Genomic DNA, 6,433 nt, shown 5'->3' with positions numbered 1-6,433 from the left:
TGTTACAATCTCATTGGTCACCTGTGTGTGGCCAGGCCCAACCACATGACCTTTGCCCTTAAAAGCTAGACTGTGAAACAGAGAAGGGCCCTCTCTTGTAAGAGTTGCGGCCGAACGTTCCGTTAGATTCTTGATGCTTGGCGCAAAATAAAGCTTTGCTTGACCTTCGCTTTGTATCAGTCTCGCTCCTTTAATCACGGGCCCATTATTGGGGCATAACATATTTCTTGGGCCTTTAGCGAAGATCTAATAAGAAAATACATGGATTCATTAAAAAACCTTCAATAGACCCAAAACGGACCCAAAAGCCCTCTACGGAAAGAGGCTCGCCCCGCGCCCACAAAAAGGGGAACGTTGGTCACGGCGGAGTGGTGATGGAGAGGGACGTTGCCCCAGAGGGAACAGTGATCCCTCTAAAAAATGGCCCGGGCGAACTAAAAACGTTCGCCAGAGGGACGTCAATCCCGGAGGAACCTCGGGGGACCGAGCATCACTCCGCCCGGGATTATGGTTACCCTGGCAACGACGGGGGGGGGGGGGGGGGGGGGGGGGGGGGGGGGGGGGGGACGGGGCGGGAGGGGGGGGGGGGGGGGGGGGGGGAACGGAAGCGGGGCTTTCGGTGGAAGTGACCTCTCCGCCCCAGCGGCCTGGAAAAGATGGCGCATCTTGTGTGCTGGTGGCTGTGCTTCGGCCTGGGCAGCCTTCTGGCGGGGCAGGCGGAGGCCCCGAGCCCCATGGAGCCGCCGGAGCGGAGCCGGCCATACGCTGTGCTGCGTGGGCAGAACCTGGGTGAGCGGCAGCCGGCCGAATGGCGGCGGGCAGAGGGGACATGGGAGGGAGGGCTTTGCAGCTGCGGCTGTGCTCAGCCCGTCCCACTCCGCGCCAGGCTTGTACCAGATAGGCTCTCCTTGTGTGCTGGTTGCATGAATGAGCTCGTTGTTGAGCCCCATCTTTGGCTGCGTGGGCCCAGGCTAGGCAACAAGGGTGTCTTAATGAGAAAGCTCAGGAGTGCAGCCCCGTTTTCCGGATGAAGAGGAAACTCAGGTGAAGTTATTTGCCCACGTTTACACAGTTAGGATAGCGGCGGCAGCCATTACTGGTACACCCCCCCCCCCCCCCCCCGCCAACACACACACACACACACACACACACACACACACAGCCTGCTTTTCGAATGAGTATCTGTTTTCGCTAACCTAAAGAAATCTGAAGGGGATTTTTCCCTTTTACGAAAAAAGGCAAAAAAGTGAAAAGAGAGCTCACCAGGTGTTCTGCAGTGCACACCCCCAGCAGCGAGAGTGACAGCACCGAACTCCGATCCCGGAATTACATTCAGCCTCTTAGCATTATGCTGTTACAGCTTTGAAATGTGTCTGAGTATCTGTGCGTGTTCTCGATTTATTTTGTGTATCCCTTAGTTAAATGTGTCTTAAGGTATCAGAAAAGCCCAAGGTTATTTTTGGGGTCTGGGAGGCTCAGTTTTTTCCACTTAAATTAATGGTAGCTTTTTTTGCTTTATGCCATTTCTGCTTATGAAAGTTTTCATGGGCACAGGACTTTCAGAGAACGTAGGAAACTAGCACTGGAACCTAGGTTTTGTGAAGACACCTATTTACACACACAAGTATATACGGTGTACATGGGTTTGGAAGGGGTCCTGGAGCTTAAAGCTTCGCAAAATTCCCAATAACTTCCTCTTCTGCCAAAGCCCTTCCTTTCCTCTATTCCTCAGTGATATATCTGAATCTCTGTGCCACATAGTAGTATAATTTTTGGATTATCTTGAGACTCATTTACGTTTGAATTGAATGTCTGTGTTGACCACTTACTGTGTACCTAGCAGTCTGCTGAGTGGTTTCCACGTGCTCTGCTGCTTAATCCTTTGGAGCAGGAGAGTTTCTCCACAGTGGTACTGTGACATCGTGGACCAGATGGTTCTTTGCAGGGGAGGTAAGGTACACTGTCCTGAGCACTGTACGATGTTGAGGGCATCTCCAGCCTTCACCCGCTAGATGCCAGTAGCACACCTGACTCCCAGTCTGAATAATCAGAATATCTCCAAAGAGTACCAGCTGTCCACTGGGGGCAAATCGCCCTGGCTGAGAACCACTGCTGAACAATAATACTATTCAAAGAGTGGTCTGCAGGCCAATGCGGTTTCCAAATTATTTATCTGCAAAGAGAGGACTACAGAAATTTAGTGTTGTTGTTGTTGTTTTTAAGATTTTATTCATTTATTTGACAGACAGAGATGACAAGCAGGCAGAGAGGCAGACAGGTGGGGGGGGAAGCAGGCTCCCTGCTGAGCAGAGAGCCCAATGCGGGGCTCTATCCCAGGACCCTGGGATCATGACCTGAGCCGAAGGCAGAGGCTTTAAACACTGAGCCACCCAGGCGCCCCAGAAATTTAGTGTTTTTAACAAAATTAACAATTTGACACTGTCACCACATCCAAGCAAGTAGAGGCCAGACCTAGGTGTCCATGGACTGACCTGCTTCATAGGTAGAGGGAGCTGCTTACTAGTCATGCACATAGTAATGGCCTGGGACTGGCCACAAGTTATAAAAACTAGTCCTTTACCACAGATAGCGTAGAAAACACTACCCTAAACAATCCTGTGCAGGGGGTATTTTTGTCTCCATCTTTACAGAGAAGGAAACAGTCTACGGCCATACCACCCTGAACGCGCCCGATCTCGTCTGATCTCAGAAGCTAAGCAGGGTCGGGCCTGGTTAGTACTTGGATGGGAGACAGAGAAGGAAACAGAGAGATCGTGTAATTTATTTGGGAACACATAGCCTGTCAGTATAGATGGGAGCCTGTCTGAGTCTGACCCCACACCTTGAGTTCACGACCGCCGTTCCATGTTGCCTGTTTTGGTCATCATAACGGCTTTCACTTACCGTCTGCATGTTCTATGTCTGCACTCTGTTGAGTGCTTTTCATAGGATACCACAGTTAGGTTTCAGGAAACCCTCTTGAGGTGGGTTTCACTTGCCACATTTTATAGATGTAGGAAATGAAGTTCGGCAATTGGAAGTGACCAATAAGGAAGGACCCAAGTAGTCTTAGGTTCTGCCTGAGCCTGCCATTCAAGCAACTAATACCATGTGTAAAGTGCAGGAGAGGACAAAGATGAAGAATGGGAGAATCTATCAAGCCCCAAATGGATAGCTATCCACACAGGCATTATGTACCTAACAACCCATCATTTTAAACCTTTTCAAATGCTTTTTGAGATTCTGTTCTCTACTTCCAGCCTCCTATATTCCTGCTTTGGGAATTTGGTTGGGGGCTTTTTGGGGGGAAGGTGGGGGGAGAAAGAGGGTTGTTTTGTTTTTGAGAGTCCTTTCAGAATGTCAAATGCAGGAGAATGGTTTAAATGGAATAAGGCAACTTGAGGTCCAATTACAATGAGAACCTTAGAAATTCGTGGAATTCAAAACTGCAAATAAGGGCAGGTATTTAGATAACAAGGCCTGTTTTGAGATAGGACATTTAGCTTATATGAGTTGTAGGTTGTCTGTATCACCTACATTCTTTCTTCCCCTTCCTCACCAAAAAAAAAGTATTTCTGTATGGTCAGTATTTAAATAATTGGGTTCCATATGGGGGCATTTTGTAGGGGTCACAAATACCCCAGATTACTGATTTAAATAAAACTTTGGTCAAATCTTGTTTTTTCAGTAGGCACACTAGAGAACAGCCATGGTTAGTCCCCCACTGGAACCTGGGATGGGCCCACATACGTATAAACAAATGTACACTTGCTTGGTAAAGGTAACATCTTAAACTCTTGTTAGACCTCTGAGGTAGTCACACAAATGGGATTGCCCTTCCCTTCCATGGGTTGCTGGTTACGTTAAAGCCTCAGTCCTTAGGTCTAGTCCTCTACCGGGGCTCAACCTAGTTGTAGGTTCCATTTCTCACTTGAGCTCCCTGGAGATTTTAGACCTGAAACTTACTCTCTGAAATGGAATAGGTTTGTGAAGTTCATTGCTTCTTGGATCCGAAGGCCTTTGTCTCTTCTAGAGATTAAAATGCTTTACTCTTTTTTTCATCTCCAGTTTTTATGAATGGCTTTAAAAACGTTGGGTTCCCTGCTTCTGTTCTTGTCACCTATAATCGGGTGGTTCTCCATGCAGCCAGAAGGATCTGGTTTCCCACGTGAATCACATCATGTCACTCTTTGCCTTTGGCCCTCCCTTTAAACTTACAGTAAACCCATGTTGGCATCCTGGTCTGCGAGGCCCTGCATGAGATGGCTGCAGCCTTCCTCTCTGGCTTCATTTCCTGCCTCGCTTCCTCCCCCCTCAGCCATGCTCGCCTCTTTCTATTCATTGGCTTTCTAGGCTTGTCTGGCCCCAAGCGCTTGCTTTTGCTGACCCTTGGGGCCACAGTGCTATCCCTGCAGATCTTCACGGGGCTGGCTCCTTCCTCTCATCACGGTCCCAGCTTGTGTGTCACCTCCTCAAATGCTTTCCCCACTGCCCTACCTACCCTAACCCCTCCTCACCGCTCTACCCCTATCATTGTCACATTTCTTCAGGCCCTGTCAGCTGCTCTTACTTGTTTACATTTTCTCCCCCACCTACTTGGAAACATCCTTAGATAGAATCTGTTGGTGTCTGTTTCCCACACACCTGGAACAGTGCCTGGCACTGAGTGGCATTTGGCAAATTATTGGCAAAAACTGGATGAATGACAACATGGAGCTGCCATTAGGAGGTAACCTGTTTTCCTTTTGCAGTGTTGATGGGAACCATTTTCAGCATCCTGCTAGTGACCGTGATCCTTATGGCATTTTGTGTCTACAAGCCCATTCGCCGTCGGTGACAGCTGAGCGACCAAGTTCTTCCACAAGTATTGGGGGAAAGTATAAATTGTGTTGCACATGGGTCATTGGAGAAGTTGGAATTAGAACTTCACCACTTGGAAATGACCTTCAGTCTGGACAGTTGGTAAATGTGAAATGATTTAGAAAAAACATCCATCTGGCAGTTATTTTTTTCCTAACACTGTAATGTAAATAACTGACTCTGCTTCTCGGTGTTTCTTTGTATATCTGGCTGCACTTAACACTTGTTACAAGGACCTGAGGCTACAAGTTTCAGTATAAAGATGGGAAAACAGCTAACTATGTTAGTGGTGGGAAAACCACACTGGAAAGGACTCATCCCGAATATTGGAAAATACTCATAAGTGGAAGACTTGACATGTAGACATTTCGTACTTGAGAACCATTTGGTCACAGTGGGGTTAAGAGTCACCCGTGTTTTTAGTTAGATTGAGCTGGCCTGGAATGCCCTGGTTGCAAAGCAGTGTCAGTTGTGGGGAACTTAGGCCATCGGTCCTCGTGCCACATCTGGGTCTGCACCCAGATGCCCCTGATGAAGTCAGGCCGCATTAGCTAGGCCTGTGACCATGAGCACCCTGGGGCTGGAAGGCTCTGAGTTGGGCTGATTACTGGTTGGCCCATCTGAAAAAGAGCTCCATCCTGCTTAAATACATCGAGCTCCCTGGGGCTGCACTCAAGCCTTTCCAGCCCCTGGCCTAAAGCTTGTGGCAGCTTTTCAGATTTGGAATCTAAAAGAAACTCAGCAGGAGCTCTTTTTAGCTGTGGGTGGGGAGGTCCTCAACCCACAAAAGTGTGTGTTCATAGTAGGAGGCTGAGAGGCAGGTGGATGTGTGTTTACACAGATTTCATCTCAACCTTGAAAATGCTGCTGTTTTGCCCTGTTGAAATGGATTGTTTTTTCCTGTTGAAATACTTTCATACTTACAAAGTAGTTAACAGTATTTATTTTAAAGGTGCTACGTTTAATTTGTTACTGAACTGAAATGCTTGTCTTGTATTCCAGTCACCTCACTGATGTGTGTTGTTTTTTGTTTTGGTTTTTTTTTTTAACAACCCGCACTGAATGTGAAATAACTAACGTAGGATACTGTGACTATTGGACATCAGGATTTTGTGTGTAACCCTAACATTGAGCCACTGAAATGTTCACTGTTTTGTGGTTTTGAGCAAAGTGTCAATTAAAATTAAAGTAAAATCTTACATGCTATTTGACTCCTAGTGATTTATTTTCTAAGCGTCTAAAATGCAGGTGTGTGTTTGCATCTGCTCTACTCAGGGAAGTGCTGTGAAGTTGCATTTTAAAATTTATATATGTGAAGTAAGACAGTTGCCCCAAGGCAAGGTATTATTTCCGGAGACTGAGCTGTAAGTAATCTCTCAGGCCAGGCCAGGGGTCTGAAGCTGGATTTGTGTCCCCGCTTCTTCAGAGCCTCGGTTTTTCACCTGCAAAGTGGTGCTATACACACCTTATCTTTCTTAATTATGGTGAAGATCAAACACTGTGAAACCAGTGGTGACAAGGGTGGGGTCACCACCTTTGGCCTGTCCCATAAAAAACCATTGTTACTGACGGA

The 6,433-nt window shown here is 47.3% G+C and overlaps 1 long non-coding RNA gene across 1 annotated transcript; it reads left to right on the top strand.

The window, feature by feature from the left end:
• Nucleotides 1-609: 609 nt before the first annotated feature.
• On the top strand, nt 610-6,066 carry LOC111156436. The gene is made up of 2 exons (XR_002641205.1): nt 610-789; nt 4,752-6,066. It is a non-coding gene; the product is annotated as an uncharacterized LOC111156436 (long non-coding RNA).
• Nucleotides 6,067-6,433: the final 367 nt, after the last annotated feature.

This window comes from Enhydra lutris, unplaced genomic scaffold, assembly GCF_002288905.1.
Source record: "Enhydra lutris kenyoni isolate GAN:26980312 unplaced genomic scaffold, ASM228890v2 scaffoldscaffold46, whole genome shotgun sequence".
Taxonomy (NCBI): domain Eukaryota; kingdom Metazoa; phylum Chordata; class Mammalia; order Carnivora; family Mustelidae; genus Enhydra; species Enhydra lutris.
Note: the sequence above shows the minus strand (reverse complement) of the source record. Positions and strands in the feature narration are given on the sequence as shown.